Below are 18,671 nucleotides of genomic sequence, written 5' to 3'. Positions count from 1 at the left end.
CATTCTTTCTCATTGCCAAGTAGTATTCCATTGTATATATAAACCACATCTTCTTTATCCATTCATAAGTTGATGGACATTTAGGCTCTTTCCATAATTTAGTTGCTGTCTTTTTAGAACACTTAATTAATGTCAACTAACTTAGAGCTCAATAATGACATTTTTTTCTTATTTTACTACAGTGATTTTAAATTTATTATAATTATTTGACATTCTCTTACTTTTCAATCAATAATAGGATCTTTAAAAGTGACTTTTTTATATCTCTGTATAACAATCAGTCAATTAAGAGTAGATAAAAAACACAAAGGAACTGTTACTGAAAGGATCTGAGTATAGCTAACATTTCTGATGATAGTCAGGATAATGGCAACTTATTGTTTAGTGGGTACAGGTTCTCCCTTAGAGGTGATGACAACACTTTGGTATATTTAAGTTTATTTATTTATTTTGAGAGAACAAGTGGGAGAGAGGCAGAGAGAGAGGGAGAGAGAGAATCCCAAGCAGGCTCCTCACTGTCAGCATGGAGCCCAATACAGGGCTTTAACTCATGAACCATGAGATCATGACCTGAACTGAAACCAAGAGTCCATCACTTAGTCTAAGTCACTCAGGCACTCCTGGAATATTTTTAAACTTGAGTTGATGGTCACACGATATTCTGAATATATTAATACTATGAATGATACATTTTGAAATGTTTAATATTGTGTTATGCGAGTTTCACCTAAAATATTAGAAAACAATGTAAATCAAAGTATTAATTGATGGCTAAACTAAATCTAACAGCAAAAGAGGAGTAGGAGTTGCTGACTGAGTATAACTCAAGACAACACCGACGATATTAAACAATGCTGTCCCTGCTTTGGGGCACATTGAACAGCAGTTTTATCACATCCTCAGTTCCATCCTTAATTTTACTTAATGGTTGCAGAGAAAAGAAACAAACAATGAAAACATAAACATCCAACAGAAGGCCATTAGATATAGTCAATTAGATATAGAAAAAAATTAGATATAAAAACAAAGCAAAACAAAAATATCTATACGATTTTGGTTATTCACCTGAAGGAAGTAAAAAGCAATACATTTTTAATATTTTCATTTAGAGATTCTCTGAGTCCACCATACTTCTAGAATCTCTGGTGTAATTTTAGCATTTAGTTCAAAATGGTCATTTACTTATCATGGAATATCAGTCAGGTATCTTAAATCTTTTCATCCCTTGGGGTGCCCAGGTGGCTCTGTCAGGTGACTGGCTCTTGATTTCAGCTCAGGTCACGATATCACGGTTCATGAGTTCGAGCCCTGCCTTGGGCTCTGCAACGACAGTGTGGAGCCTGCTTGGGATTCTCTCTCTCTTTGCCGCTCCCCACACCACTTCTTTCTCAGGATAAATGAACTTAAAAAAATCTTTTCATCTCTTATATTTTATATAGGGAGACAACCTAGATAGTTGTCTAATATTCATTAGTTAAACTCATCAAAAAAGGAGAAAAAAATCAAAAATAAAAACAATATTACAGGAAAGGAAGCAACAAAAGCAAGAAAGGATTCAAAAAATAAATAGAAAAGACGACAATAATAACAACATACCAGCAATCCCAGAAGAATATTAACTGAACATTTTTTTTTCTGCATGTGGAAAATAATAACATACCTATTATTTCCTTCCTTTAAATACTGGTATGAATTTTAACATTAAACAATATTCCAATTCAAGTTCATCATGATTGTTTGTATAGGGTGTTGTGGAGTTACCTGAATTTCAGTACTGTTATTGAGACATTTTGAATAAGTTACTTTATTTGAGCTTTGGTTCTTCTCTTTTTTTATATATTCTAACAATGCAAACCAGTGAATATTAGAGAAATACATGTACAAAGTCTGATATATTGTAGGAGCTTAGTAATTACAGCTATTACCATTAATGATAATTGCAGAATATCAAGAAAATATATTAAAATTACAAATAATGCAGTTTCTTTTCTAGAATTTAGATAATTGCCCTGAAAAGGGAAGATAAATACATCTAAGAGCTCTGATTTTATTTTCCCCCCTCAGCAGGCTTTCTTGTCTGCTCACTTTCTTTCGAGGTTCACTTAGCTATTTTGGCTTTAAAATAATTTATCATCTTCTACCTACTCAAGAAGATACATGTTGTATTATGGGGGTTAACTCTCTAGCATTTCATAGTAACAGCTGCTAATTTGCTTTGATGTTATTCTTTAATTTATGTCTACAATGGGTGGGTGAGTGATGGATGGCCTGCACAGATCATTTCTCTATTCAGAGAACTTAGCGCTTGGATACTTAGAAATGCCATATGGAGAAATATTTCTGTTTAGCACATTCAAGCATATGAGCTTATGCTTACATTAAGCCTGATTCTATATCTTTATTTATTGATGAGTTTTTCAATGCCAATCCATCAACATTAAAATATGGAATGACAAGAGATTTTCCCTAAAGCACAATGATCTAGTGTGATACATAATTTCATTATTATTTTTCCAAGAGAAAATGTGAAAAGTTCATCTGAGAGGAAGGTCATTGAATCCCACTTTTTTCTTCTGATGACTGCAAATGATTAAGTGTTGTACAGTTGTCATGGCTGGTTATAATAAACAATTTGGTTTAGAGAACTGACAGAGCCAGTGATCTTTCATCTAACTCTTTTAATTTATTGGTGCGACTGACAAAGTTTAAATCACTAGAATATATTTTACACAAGCTTTTTCTGTTTGTTTCTACTGAAGATTTTATTCCCCATTATTTGGTCATTTTATTTTAAAGATGATTGAAATCATTTCTTGTTTTCACACTATGTCATGCTTTAGTCACACAAGAAGTGTGGGTTCATCAGCACTTTTTTTCTCAATTCATTTCTGCAGGATTTAAAAATATTCTACATAAAATCATACCCAACAGTGGTATCCTTTCTGGTCTGTGTAAATTGCCCATTTCCCAAAGGACCCCAGGCTTGCCTTCAATATTCAGTACATTATACTAAAATCTATGCATTGGACAGCATCTCTTTATATGTGGTCTATTTTAACAAACATAAATAATGCTACTTTATACTTCAACAGTAGCCTAATTTTGAAGCAGCATATCTAGTAGATATTTAACTGGTTTGTTTGTTTTCACTCTAGAAAATTTTGCTCAAAAATCCAGAATTCTTTTATTATTTTTTTAAATTTTAATGTTTATTTATGTTTGAGAGAGAGAGAGAGAGAGAGAGAGAGATCGATCAGGGAAAGGACAGAGAGAGGGAGACACAGAATCTGAAACAGGCTCCAGACTCTGAACTGTCAGTACAGAGCCAATGTGGGGTTTGAACTTACAGACCGTGAGATCATGACCTGAGCTGAAGTCAGAGGCTTAACCAACTGAGCCACCCAGGTACCCCCAAAAAAATCCACATCTGTTAATGGTCATGCAAACTGAGTGAACATTTATCGCTCTCTCTCTTATCATCAAAGTCACTCATAAAATAATGTGTGCTCCATTTCTTACTAATTTTCAATAATGACATTCTATACTACAGCTAATTTATAGTTATAATTTGTCGAATATGTTTAATAATTTTCCAACCTTTTGATCTCCTCTTCTCATGTTGTCCTATTCAGAAAGTTGCTGGGTACTAGAAATACATCATAGACTGTGGAACAGTCACTATTCTTTAGGGGTGTGTAGTGTAGGATTAATAATGTGGGTCTGGACACTAGACTTTCTAGCTTCAAATCCCACTACATAATGACTGTGTAGCCATCAGGGACCTGTTTTTATCACCTCTATATGGGAATAGCAATAACATCTATGTGTAAGGGTTTTGTGAGGGCTGAATTAATTCATGTAACACAAAATCATGGCTTGCACATATTTACTCCCATATATGTTTGTTCAATAATATTTAAAAAGAGACACTAATGAATACACAAATTATTTTAATACAATGTATTAAGGGTTATAATTAGCCATGAAATTCCATTAGAAAATGGGTAATTTACACAGACTGATAGAGATTATGAATGTCTTACTGGAGGAAATAAAATAAATGTTGGAAAACAGTGGTCAAATGGAGGAGGGGGAAAACACATTTCAAGTATAGGGAACAAAATAAGCCACGCAGTCTAAAACAGCACGTATAAGCTGCCTTGTGTCACACAACTGAAATGTGTAAAGCAGAGATATCTATTTCATTCTGTTCCTAAGCTCCCGGAGAGGGAAGTCCTGGGCTGGCATAAGTGCAGCACTTGTAGTCTCTAACCCAGAGCTTTACACAAAAGAGACCCTCATCATGTCATGCATTATTCTTGTGATGGCTTTCTAAACTTCTCTCAAATACTCTTCTCAATCACATTTCAATCTACTTCCTGTAGAGCTTCCAGAATAACCTATGGTACACACATAATCCCTCAGAAGAAGAGGCTGAACAACACTAGTTTCTGCTTGTTACCAATGGCATTAAAGACACATTCCTGTTCTAGTACCAGACGTGTTTTTCACAACTTAAGGCAGCTTTGCTTTTTATTCAGCCTCCTCTTTTCTTCCATCTAAATCATACATGTTTACCTACCCATATGAAACAAAAATAATTGTTCTAACTATAACACCTCTGTTTTTGTATAGCACACATTAAATCTAGAAGTTGAAAACAAATGCAGTGGGAAGAGCAGAGAGAACACAAAAGAAAATACTCTTAAAGGAAAGAGATTTCCTGAACACTGATCAGTTCTTAGTATCATGTTCTTGAGGACTCACTGTCTGGAAGATCCTGCCTTTTGATTTGTACTTCTACATTAGCTTCTTAACTGATCTCCACACCTGTCTTCTTAAAACATAATCTCGGGGCGCCTGGGTGGCGCAGTCGGTTAAGCGTCCGACTTCAGCCAGGTCACGATCTCGCGGTCTGTGAGTTCGAGCCCCGCGTCGGGCTCTGGGCTGATGGCTCAGAGCCTGGAGCCTGTTTCCGATTCTGTGTCTCCCTCTCTCTGCCCCTCGCCCGTTCATGCTCTGTCTCTCTCTGTCCCAAAAATAAATAAACGTTAAAAAAAAAATTAAAAAAAAAAAAGTTTAAAAAAAAAAAAACATAATCTCCACAACTGTGCACTTTCCCAGTGAAAATCAGATTTCATCTCATCTCTGATCAAAACTTTTAATGGCTTTTATCACACTCAGAGTAATATGCCAATGGCTCTACTTATTCAAACTCATCTCCTACCACCGGAACTGCAGAGGTTTCCAAGCTGCTCCTCAAATATGCCCAAAGATTTCTATTCAGTATGTTTGCACCCAGCTGCCTCTACCTTAAATACTTGGTTTGATTGTTCTCTCACTTTTTTTTTCAATCCATATCATCTTTTCAGAAGCATACCCTGCTTATTATCAATCAGTTTACATTCTAATGTCTTATTTGACCTTTTATGTATTTTAGTGGGCTAGAGGTCGTGCTGAGATTCTGGTCACCCCTGCCTACTTCAAAGTATTAGTCTCCTCGGGGCATCTGGGTGGCTCAGTCGGTTAAGCATCCGACTTCGGCTCAGGTCATGATCTCACTGTTCGTGGGGTCGAGCCCCACGTCAGGCTCTGTGCTGACAGCTCAGAGCCTGAGACTGCATCTGATTCTGTGTCTCCCACTCTCTGCCTCTCCCCTGCTTACTCTCTGTCTCTTTCTGTCGCTCAAAAATAAATAAATGTAAAAAAAAAAAAGTATTAGTCTCCAGGCCTTGAAATTAGAGTCTAACTCCTGAATTCTGCTATCAAATCTAAGAATCATTTAGTAAGGCTCTGCTCAGCCTCCAGCAGGCTGTTCTTTGGTTAGCATTATATGATTTCCACATTTCATTCTCTGTTAATGTCTATAAATCCCTCGTTTGAAGGGTTATTGAGAACACTGTAAATGTTATACGTAAAGTACTTAATAGACTGCCTGGCACAAAATAATGAAGAGGCTCTACTATTACTATGATTGCTGGTCTAATGAGATGCATGAGGTTTCTGAACAGGAAAACTAGTTTTTCCTGCTGAGCTAATGAGAATTTTATTAGGAGTCCAGAACCAATTTTCTTGTTTAGATTGCCTGGACTAATCCAGAAATTACTTGGGTTTAGAATTATCCCACAGAAAGTGAAGCTAGGGATCCCAGGGGCTGAGGTAAAAGTGTGGATGTCCAGCATAGCTGAAGGCATTTGAGCATCTGGACTGGGTCTTAGGACTGCCTATATTGCCTGTCCTTGACTTCCTCTGACTGACTGTGTCATCACCAAAAAAAAAAAAAAAAAAAAAAAAAGAAAGGATTTGAATATTCCTTACAGGATGCCTAAATGCTAGTCTTCAAAGTGCCCTGGGGAAGGTATTTTATTTTAAAAAAAATAAATCAACCATAATGCGACACATTTCTTTTTTAGAAAAAGAGAGTATGAAAGAGGCCAGAGTGTTGCCTTGGAAAGGACCTATGGCCTGAAAACACATTTACAGCATATTACAATCCAATCACAGCTTCGCTTATCTATTTGGAAAGGCATTTATATTGCACTTATTACCTAGTCCCTGTTAAAGCTGTTTATGGAGACCACAAGGAAGAAATAATTTTTATGCTCCTTTTAGTTTGCTATAAATTCAGAAACAATTTTGCTTGAACAGCTGATCTGTGAATTAATAATGAGGGACTATAACTTTTTTTCACTACAGTATGTCAAGTACTTCTTTGTGTTTAAAAATTGATGAGACTCAAAACTCCATTTCTTTACACGAAACAGATTTCAAAGGCATATGGGGCAATCACCACTTCCCTCATAAGGAAAGTTCTTTCCAAGATCATGTCTTGGCTAGTAAAAAAATAAATAAACAGTGTTTAGCTTTAAATTCAGTATGAAATAAAATACTATGTTCTTTCATTAAGTACTTCCTGAAAGTATCCTGACAAATGATGTAAAGAATCATTTCTGGTAAAATATGTCATGATTTATCTCAGAAATTCTACCCTAAGGGGCAACTGGGTGGCTCAGTCGGTTTAGTATCTGACTTCGGCTCAGGTCATGATCTCATGGTTCGTGAGTTCAAACCCCTTGTCAGGCTCTGTGCTAACAGCTTGGATCCTGAAGCCTGCTTCGGATTCGGTGATTCCTTCTCTCTTTTCTGCCCCTCCCATATTTATGTTCTGTGTCTCTCTCAAAAATAAACATAAAAGAAAAAAAAAGAGCTTTAAAAAAATTCTACCTTAAGAAACAATTAACTGAGTCTTTTCATAATGTAAATAACTCTCTTAATTGCTTTCATTGGCCTTATATATTTATTTTTATGTCTACTGTTTTTGAAGAAGTAGTATCTTCTCTAGATTATTTTTCATTCACTATTAGATTGAATTTACCAAGACTAAGACGTTAGTAAAATGAGAATCCTATCATTCGTATAAATGGACAGGTATAGGTCAATATGAAAATACTCTCTTCTCCAGATATGATGCCTTAGTCCTGAGCATGGACACATCAGCAGCTGAACCAAAGTCAACTTGAAAGTGACCTGAGGCAGTGGACAGGGTTTGACCTTTCTAGTATTTTATATGGTTTATCATCAGTTGGAGGATAGAGAGGAGATAAAGCTTTACTGATGTTGAAAGATTGCCCAGATTATCCATGTAGTAAGAATAATTCTTAAGGTAACTTTAATCTAATTATTTTATCATTGGAAATAGGGTGTTGATTTAATGAAAACATTTCCTGGATGTTTACTGGGATATAGGGGATGACAGTAAATGATATAGTGTCTTCAAGGCAAATAGTCTACCCTGCTTAAGGTTTTAATTTTTGCGTGGCAGGGAGAAAATTTCCTAAGTAGTTTCTGCAGAAGACTTGCATTTTCATTTGAAGAAAAGCTTATACCTTTTTTTCCCCTTTATCTACATTTTTAAACACGTTTATTGGTTTTCTTTTGTGTTTTTCCCATTCTATCTTTATTCGTGTGTGTGTGTGTGTGTGTGTGTGTATATATATATATACACACACATATATGACTATATATATATGACTATGTATACTTATATAATATATGTATTATATATTTATATATGCATATAAAGGAAATCCTTTCTCTTTCCTGTTTTCTCTAGGACTCAGTATGCTAATAAGATTTTGTAAATGTATAGTCTCTAAGTGTGAAGACTGGAAGTTTAAGTCAGAAAATGGCAGAACATGACTTTGAATCTTTGCAGATATGCACTCTGCACATGAGCTTCAATTTTACAAATTTTAAAAGGAAAAGAAAAGGTTATATAATGTTGGAAATTTTTTTAGAGGCAGACACTAAAGTGAGAAAGAAACTAGCTAGGAAAGAAAATCATTTATATTTCATAAAATGTTGGTATCTTGACTTAATGTTCAAATTTTCCTTATTTAGATATTAGTTGCATCAAAGTATGTCAAATACCAATCCAAAGATTCTGGGGATGTGTCTTCTTCCTGTACAATGCCACAAGAATACGTTGAGCCTAGCAAGGATTTATCTGTAGTTCAGGCTATATTTGACAATACAGCGAGCTTGTCTGTGTTATAGATGTCATAGATCTTTGAATAATTATGTATTGTATTTTAACAGGTATTAATTGCCCAGGAAATTCATATTCCAAAGACTGTTGGCCTCCTTTGGGAGAATGATTAATATTTTGTAATTCTTATATACTACCACAAGGCATTAGAGAGAAAAAAGCAGAAAGCCAGATGTTCTGGTCTGAGACAATCTTAAGACCTTGGCGTTTGCTTTGGAACTGGAGAGACTTTAGAGATGATCTGGTTCAATCCCTTCATTTTACAGATGAAAATCTCGAAGCCCAGTGAGATTAAAGGATATACCTGAAGTCACACAGCTCGCTTACTGAGGATCTTGGATTAGGTCTTATGTTCTTAAATTCTATTCCTCTCTCAGGAGTGAGATGGTCATGAGTAGAGCTTAAAACTACTGTGGGAAATATATATATATATATATATTTTTTTTTTTTTTTAATTAGTGCATAGAAAGAAGGAAAGACTAACTAAGAATGATTGAAGATTGTAAACCAACAGAAAATTCCAGAAAACAAATACTTTCAAAATCTACCATTTTCTAGGTAGTATCTCAATCTATACTATTTGCACAATATTATTTGTTTTGTGTAATTTATAAACATTTTTGTATCTACATATTCTTTACTATAGGCAGATATTAAATTTACTAAAATTGATTAACATATATAGATATGATATATGTTATATATTATATATACTTATATGTATGTTATGATATGTATTTTGTATGTATGCATGTCTGTATATATGTGTATTTTAATTGTATATATACGTACATATATAAATTCTACCCAAATGATATTTATTTAACACATTGTCTGTTAGGTACTGCAATAAGTGAGTAAGTGAACAGTTTAACAAAATTCTATTACTTTACTTCCAGCAATATAATGTCTAGAATGCAAAGATAAAAAAAACCTCTCTGATATAAAGTACAATATGATAAATGCTACAGTAGCTATAATCATAATCAGTTTGAAGAACACAGGAAATGGACAGAGTGATATAGATGCAGCTACAGAATGATACTGAAAAAAATATGGAAAAAATCCTTAAAAATAACAGACACAATTTGATGTGAGTTTTAAATGAGAGACAGTCCTTGTAGGTATGTGTATGAAGGTGGGTGTTTTTAGTACAGGAATTATTCCAAGTTCACTTCTACCACATTCCACTTTCCCTTTCCAAGCTTGAGGGCACAAATCTTTCAATAGAAGAAGGTAAATTTTTATTCTACTTATTGAGAGGACTAAAACAACCATATTTTCTCTGATCTGTAGCTATGAGGACCTTGAAAATAATTTCACATAAAATTTACTTAGTTACCTAATGGTCTCTAGCCACACTTAAAATGATTGCCAACTGTCTCAGAGAATTCAACAAAAGATTTTTTTATATGTTTATTTATTTTTGAGAGAGAGACACACACACACACACACACAAAATGTGAGCAGGGTAAAGGCAGAGAGAGAGGGAGCCAGAACCTGAAGCAGGCTCCAGGCTCTGAGCTATTGGCACAGAGCCTGACACAGGGCTTGAACCCATGAACTGTGAGTTCCTGACCTAAACTGAAGTCAGAAGTTTAACTGAGTTACCCAGGTGCCCCTTCCAAAGGTGGTTTTTGAAAGGACTTGTATTCTCTACCAAATATCATGTTAAGTATAAATTATGTCAAAGATTCAGACAATAGATTTAAAGATCTAAATCTATTGTTCAGATTAAAATATAAACAATGCATTATCTACTGTAGAAAACCAAACATCACTAATATGCAGGCATTGTAAACATATAAAATAAAGATTGGCTAAAAATTACAAAACTCCCAACTTGGAAACTAAATACTCTAGAGTAGAAGTTAACTTTAAATTTTTGCCTAGATCTCAATATGCTTCCTTAGGAAAATATCGCCCTCATTTTTATTGTTACTTGTAATTTAACTTAATTCAATTAATTTTACTAAACTCTTGCTGACTATTGATTTCTGTAGGATCCACGTTACATGCTGTGTCAGCCATGAAAATAAGATCATCTGTTCTTCTCCTGTGGGGACCCTAATTGACTGAGGGTCTTGGCTGCTGTGCTTTGAAATCTATAGACGCATTTGTGACCTGACCATGTTTTCAACAGGCTGCTCTGAGCCAGTGCTCCAGTCCAGTACTGATAGTAAAGCAGACCCATTCCTTCTAGAGGCGAGGCTTCTCTGAATGAGGATTTTGGCTCTATGACTTCCGAGAGCACTATTAAATCTTCCAGATCTCTGGCAGTCTAGGATGTTTCATCCAAACTGACTTCCTTTTCTTTTCATTGTTCTTCACTCAGGGTCTGACATGCACAGGGTCAGGTAACACCCCCAGCCTTGCCTGTCTCCCTCCCCATTTGTTTTCACAGGTGTTCCTCCTAATAAATTTCTGCTTAGTGTCTGCCTTACAAAAGACCCAGAATAAGACATGTGCATATAAGTGATATGTAAAAATAACACCCAGTTATAATAAGCCATATTGTGAAGGTGACAAAACTTCAATAGAAGCAATAAATTTTTATTAAACCAGAAGGTCAGCCCTCATGGTAAAGTGTCAAAACTAGACTGTTCCTTGGCAACTCTCAAAAAACCTACTCATGTTGGTCAATGAATGCAACACTTTATGCTTCTACAATTCAGAAACAATTGGACTTCCCCAAATGAATCAAAATAGTTTTTTAAGTGCACTTTATTTTCTGATTATAAAAGTTAGCATGCCATTTTTAATTTTTTTTTAATTTACATGATTTTCCTCTATCTGTAATAAGTCCTCATGTTTCTCCCCTTGTTTAGTATGACTAGCCATGGAACTTGTTGTAGTTGTCTTAGATTGATTAATAGAAATTCTCCAACAGACATAAGCAAAAAAAGACTTATTTTTTAATGAAGTCAAAGATTTAAGAACATGTCTGTATTGGTCAGCACTTCATGCAGAAGATACAACAGACGGCTCTCAGTTGGAGGAACAATTTTATCAGCCCACTAGTCCCCATAAGAGAACTGTTGATGATAACCCTGAAGAGAGAATGAAGATCTAGAAAAGTCCCTTCTTTTGTTTCTTCCATTGACTCTCAAGGGATTTATATACCCTCCTAGATTCTTCCAACTCTTTGGGGGATTTTGGCTATTGACGGCCCACTTGCCTGATGTAAGAAACTAAGCATTCCTCAGTGTTTACTTAAGGGGTGAGCTGATGTTCAAATTTCTGTGCAAACTCTGCTAGCGTTTTCACGTTACAAGCTTTGCCTTCTTTATTTCTTTAAAACTGACTGTACACATCACTGCTACTGCCACTTGTCTGACTGGACCAAAATGGTTGTGTCCTTCACTTCTAATAGAAACGTGTTGGCATTACCTCTGTGATAGCACTTACCATAATGAATTAAACAATGTTTATATACTAAGCTATTTCACTCAGTTATGAAGAACTTGGTTGAAACACATGAGTTAATGATTTCTGTATCAGAATCTTCCACCTATGCCTATGTTTATCTTCAAGGGTCGGATTACGTCCATCAAAAAATTGGGACATTTCATTTACTAAGAATAATAAGAATTCCGGCTCTTATAGAGATAGAGGAAAGTAAAACCTTCCCCTAACTGGTTTCAAGATTGCAGAAGAAACTTTCTGAAATATGTGCAAGTGGCTTCCACCAATTACATTCAATAATTCCCTTACTGAGCATTCCTGTGCCAGACAAGTTGCTGTGGGCTAGGGATAACAGTACAACGATTATGATTCTGTTTGTTACTAGGAACCTTACTCTCATGGGGAAGATAAATATGTGAACAAATAATTTTTGAAAACTGAGTTCTACTGTCATATGCACTTTCATAGAATTCTATGAAAATGCAATTATCAAGGGCTGAAATGCTTCAACAGATGAGATTAGGCACGGAGACCCTGCAGCATAAGAGAGCCTGGAATAGTAGAGGCACTGTGAACAGTCTGTGTGAAACACAAGATAAATATTAGGAAGTAGCAGATGGTGAGGATGAAGAAAAAAAATGAAAAACCTAGGTCACAAATGTCTTTAATGCCATGAAAAACATTCTGGTATTTCTTTTACAGATAATGTATGTTACTGTCCTATTTGAAGCATTGGTTTGATTCTAAATGCAATATGAGTAACAGGGTCAATTAGACAAATTAGGATATATTTTTGAGTAGAATTAATAGCACTGGTTGATCTTGTGAAAGCGTGAAGTGAGATGGTGGATGAGTAGTCCACATATACGCAGAAGTCACATGGCAAGAAGTCACATGGCAAGAAGTCACATGGCAAGAAAAGTACCAACTGACGTTTTGTTTTGTTTTGTTTTGTTTTTAAATCTATGTTCAAGTTTCTTTTTTTTTTAATGTTTATTTATTTTGAGATAGAGACAGCAAGTGTGAGTGATGGAGGGACAGAGAGAGAGGGAGAGAGAATCCCAGGCAGGCTCCACACTGCCAGCATGGAGCCCAATGCGGAGCTCAATCCCACAAACCGTGAGATCATGACCTGAGCTGAAATGAAATCAAAAGTTGGACGCTTAATCAGCTGAGCCACCCAGGCACCCTAAGGGGATTATACATTTCTGAAGGGGAGCACTTGCCTTTTTGTCTTGGTGATGGAGGACCAATTGTCTATAAATGACTGTGTGGGCAAAAATGGCAAAGGCAAACAACTCGCTCCCTCAGCCCCACGCACATCAAGGCTGTTTAGAATAAGGCATGTGTGCAAAAATAGCCTACAATAGGGGGAATGGAGTTTCATTAAAATCAAGGAGGGTGAAGAAAAATGCTTTTAAAAGTCTGTGGGTGTAGGGAAATTTAACTCAAATAGCTGTCTATAAAAATAAGATAACGTTGAGGCATCTGAAGTGATTTTCTGCCTATGAGCTCCATCTGTCCATTTGAAGTTTTTTACATTTATCTCTAAGTGGGCCAAAGTCTATACTTATTTTTTTTCTTTTATGTTTACAATGTACCAGCAAGAAAATAACAACTGTTACATACAAATAAATGAGCAGCTTATTGTACTGGATGTGTTCATGGTGAAAATGAATATACCATTCAACAAAAGCATTTCATCTAAAATCACTCATATGTTGCCTTTTAATTATCCTTTATCTCTTGTTGATGATTAAAAAAATAGATTGCCCAGTTACCATCTTATATGACTACAGAATCGTATTTTTCCAATATCTCATGGAAAAAAAGATTATAAAAGTCTAAAGAACACCCAGAATTATATTTCAATTCTATAATTCATGAACTAAATGAACAAAAGATAACTGAATTGAAGTATATCACTACTGGACAAGGGTTCAAAAGTAAAATTAAATTGAAAAATCTAATGTAATGAATCACTATCTTAAAGATACTTAAATATTTTTACAGAGTACTTAATTATCACATACGAAGTAACATTTTGGAAAAGACAAGCAATCAACTCTGATATAATAGATTAGAAATGAAAATCCATATTATAGTAGTTCCTATCTCATACTTGAAATTGAAATATATATCGTATCCTTTCTAAAGCCTGTGCCTGTAATATTTTATAGTGAGTGTAAATAATGTTTTTAGAGTATATAACACACTGTCAGCCATGAAGGAAGCTCATAGATGATGGTATTAAACTGATAAGAACAGATACTACACTTGATCTTAGCCAAAAGGCCTAGAAGCGATCATAGATGATGATAAAAATGAGGAATGAGCTTGCTTGTTTTCCACCAGAAGTAATTTTTAAGCATTGAAAGCACCAGAACATAGCACCACCCAATTATTATAAAACATACATTATAATCAATATAATTTAATTGATTTGATGTCTTATAACACAATACGCCATTGTTTATACATTAGCAATAAACATCTCTCAAAAAACATCCCATAAAACAAATTTCAGAAATATGTCTGACCAAACAATAGATTGTGCAAAATCTCTCCACAAAACAAACACACACAAGGGGAAATGTTAAATGGAAGTAAGTGTGTATGTACTTGTGTTGAGGAATTGGGTCAGATGGGTGTCTTCAACAGAGCAAAGTTTTTAAGAGCATTCACACACAGCACTCCAACCAGACTATGCAGGTTTGTGTCCAGCTTCATGATGTAATAACTTGTGTGACGTTGAGCAAGCCATTGGATTTTTCTGTGAATCTGTTTCTTTTTTTTTTTTAATATATGAAATTTATTGTCAAATTGGTTTCCATACAACACCCAGTGCTCATCCCAACAGGTGCCCTCCTAAGTGCCCTTCACCCACCTTCCCATCCCTCTTACCCCCCATCAGCCCTCAGTTTGTTCTCAGTTTTTAAGAGTCTCTTATGCTTTGGCTCTCTCCCACTGTAACCTCTTTTTTTTTCTTCCCTCCCCCATGGGTTCCTGTTAAGTTTCTCAGGATCCACATAAGAGTGAACACATATGGAACCTTGTGAATCTGTTTCTTAATGCATGAGATGGAATTGGTATGGTTGTTATGATTAATAAGCTAAACATGCACAAGATACATTCCGTTGCACAGATTAAGTAGTTAATAAACACCAGTTATTTTTGAAGTGATATTAAAAATATCTGACAACTTATAGGTCACAGGCACCAACCAATTAGAATGCATGGCAACCTGGTGTACACCTCCTCAATACAAACCCTGATTATTTAATACACACTTATATGTGCATGTGTAAAATATATGTGCATAAAGAGTGATTTGTAACCAACTGACACTTTTTGGTTGTTATTACCGCAAAGTTAAGGTATTCACATAACAAGTTATAGAGATATCCTTTAGTGTATCTAAAGATTATGTCAGGAAAGTTCTCCAGGTTGTGGCCAAAATGAGTTGGCTCTTTGAGAGGCATTTATTGATGCCATGGTCTGGCATATTTTCTATAAATGACTGAAAATGGATTCAGTGCCATTTTCAGAAGCTTCAGGTCCTGTCAGAAATAGATAATGCCTAACAATACAATATATGCTAATATTAGAGTCATAGAGAAAAGAAGATGACTTTGCAGTTCATCTCACAATGACAAGGCTATGTTTGATTTTCCTTTTTTTTTAAACCATAATAAAAAAAAGAATAACCGTAATGTTCCTAGGGGGTACCTAAAACAAACATTTCATCATTGAACATGTAAGGGATGTATCAGCATACAGATTTTTGTTCCATCTTTTATCTATATATCATCTATCTAACATCTATCTAGCATCTATCTATCTATCTATCTATCTATCTATCTATCTATCTATCTACAGCAGCTAACACAATGAGTGTAATCACATATCTGGACTTGTTGATGAAATATTTTATTTTCTCCTCCTACCCCTACAGAAAGTCTCTGGCAGTCTCAGTCTCCAACAGAATGGGGATTTGTCTTGTTCTTTTCATGCTGTTCTGAGTTTCCTAATGAACATCTACTATGCTGGTGGTTGTTGATTCTGTTCAAAATACTGATGTGCCTCTGGACCGGCCAGATAACATATCTAGATTTCATTTTGGAGATCCTTGTTTTTGCCACTTTTTCATCTCACTCTTGTGTGAAGGTCTCTATCATGGCTGTGATTTCAACAACTAACAGTGTTTTACTTCAAAAATTACACTATAGGATTAATGTTTACAGTGGCACATATTGAACATAATAGAAATAACTGTGAACAATTCTTTATTAATTCATTTTGAGTATGTACTGATATTCCTAGTAAGCTGAATAATAAATTTTGAGAATGTTCAAACATTTACCTATATAATGCTCGTCAGGTAATAAGCATATAGATTTATGATTTGATTACTCTGATAGTGACACTAAAAAATTCTCCAGTATTCCATTTGATAGATATTTATTTAGATTTCTTCTATGCCATATTTGTTACAGGATGTTTTTACTCAAACTATTTCTCACCAGAGAGAGATAAGGCACTCAATACAGCTACCCACAGTTTTGTGAATCATCAGTCCTCATGATTGACAACAAAACAAATCAAGACAAAACCACACTATCCTTGGTTTTGAACTTTTTCCTATATCTTGTTTGCAGAAGACTATGATTTGCTTTCTCTATAGCACCAATATTAAAACTTAAAATTAAGGGGTGCCTGGGTGGCTCAGTCGGTTAAGTGTCCTACTCCAGCTCAGGTCATGATGTCACAGTTCGTGGGTTCGAGCCCTGCACTGGGCTCTGTGATGACAGCTCAGAGCCTGGAGCCTGCTTTGCATTCTGTGTCTCCCTCTCTCTCTGCCCCCCCCCAAAAAAACTAAATAAACCTTAAAAAATTTAAAAATAAACCTCAAAATTAAAATGAACAAAAAAACCTAAAGTTTCCTGAGCTTTATAAGTTATTTAATAAATATACTGAATATCAACTACAGATGAAGCTCTTCTTTGCTGTGTTATAATTTGATAAATTCAATTAAAAAATTACACTCTTTGGAGAAATATTAGCCATGGGGTGGGTAGGGTTCTAACTTACTTATAAACCTTACTAATTAGTCAATAGTGCTATAAACTAGGTTAGTAGTAAATTGAAACTGAGACACCTAGGGGCTCCTGGGTGTCTCAGTCAGTTAAGCATCCCAACCTGCTCAGGTCATGATCTTCTGGTTTGTGAGTTCGAGCCCCACGTGGGCTCTGTGTTGAAAGGTCAGAAGCTGGAGTCTGCTTCAGATTTTGTGTCTCCCTCTCTCTCTGCCCCTCCTCCTCTCATACTCTGTCTCTGTCTCTCTCAAAAAATGAATAAAACATTAAAAAAAAACCCTGAGACATTTAATGAAATGTCCACTCCAATACACATTGCTTTGAACCAGAAAAAAATCACTGAGTAAATGTCTCTAGAACATTTTCAGAATTTCATGAAAGATATAAATTTCAAACAAACATTCTAGGAGATTTATAAAGAAATCCACCTGAGAAAGGAAAAAAAAACCCAAACTAGATTCTCTAAATCTTAGAAGAATTATAATATTCCCAGGGTTCAAGGTTTTGTTCAGTCACAAGTTTCAGTCTAATCCTAAATGAAATAACAAGTTTCTCTCTGAGGAAAATCCTAGTGAATTTTCTTTTCTTAGCACTTAGAGGAAATGTGGATTCATGCAAACCATGGAGATAGGTGCCCAGATTGAATAAACCAATGGCCTGGTCTGTAACCATTGTAATTTAAAGGACGCTGAGAAAACCTCGACAAATGAAGCCCTATAGTCTCAGTGTTACTCTTGAGCTGCCTCAAGTGATCCAAATATCTTCAAACTGAGTCATCTTCTTAGGATGTTACACAAGTGGTTGATAAATAGCAGCTCCTTATCTCCATAGCACTAAAGCCATGGAGAAGTTTTCAGTAAGCTACAAACTGGGACTTGACTCATTGCCCTTTGCTCTTTTATGCAGAATCACCATGCCAGACAGGCATTCAGAGAAACATTACTAAATACACGACTTTTTAACAAATATTTACTGAGTGCTAATTTGTAAAACTGCTATAGTTATAGTAACTATACCATGACAAGAAATTTGTCAACCCAAAGCGGTAGGAAAATAGCATTTGTTAATCACCTATAGTGTGCCCAGAACTGCACAAGATCTTGCAACCAACTCAAAATACTGTGAAGTGAATGCCCTTTACAATAGGTATATTTTAGACATGAGGAAGCCTCCTCTTAGACTCTTTCTTTTGTGAGTAATAGGATATGCACTCCAGACCTTTTAAAAGGAAAAGAATATGGGGATTCATACAGATAGAAATTCTAGAACCAGATCAAACATAGCTGAAATTTGGCCTAGAGTCATATTAATATAGACCATATTTTTTCTTTGTATATTGGTTCTTCCATCTTCTATCTTGATTTCAGGTCTGGGCTTCACATGGTATGAAAAGAACTGCTGATGCTTTGGATCTCCCAGACCAGCCTACACAGAAAAACAGAAGCTGCTCTCTAGAAAGTCCCAGAAAAATTTTTCATTGTAACATATGGGTTCTGAGTGGGTTACACGCCTATGTCTGAACTAATTATTATAGTCAGAGAGAATTTGGGGACGTATTTGTCTATCTCTCTGTACAGGTGCTCTTCCTGTTCAGTTAGTAAGTGAATAAACATATGCAAAAG

At 35.3% G+C, this 18,671-nt stretch overlaps 1 protein-coding gene and 1 pseudogene across 4 annotated transcripts in view; both read right to left on the bottom strand.

The window, feature by feature from the left end:
- FSTL5 (follistatin like 5) overlaps positions 1 to 18,671 on the bottom strand; it is a 786,930-nt gene that overhangs the window by 21,568 nt on the left and 746,691 nt on the right. The window lies entirely within an intron of this gene.
- Positions 14,132 to 14,260, bottom strand: LOC111560366 (annotated as a pseudogene).

Source organism: Felis catus, chromosome B1 (genome assembly GCF_018350175.1).
Source record: "Felis catus isolate Fca126 chromosome B1, F.catus_Fca126_mat1.0, whole genome shotgun sequence".
NCBI lineage: Eukaryota > Metazoa > Chordata > Mammalia > Carnivora > Felidae > Felis > Felis catus.
Note: the sequence above shows the minus strand (reverse complement) of the source record. Positions and strands in the feature narration are given on the sequence as shown.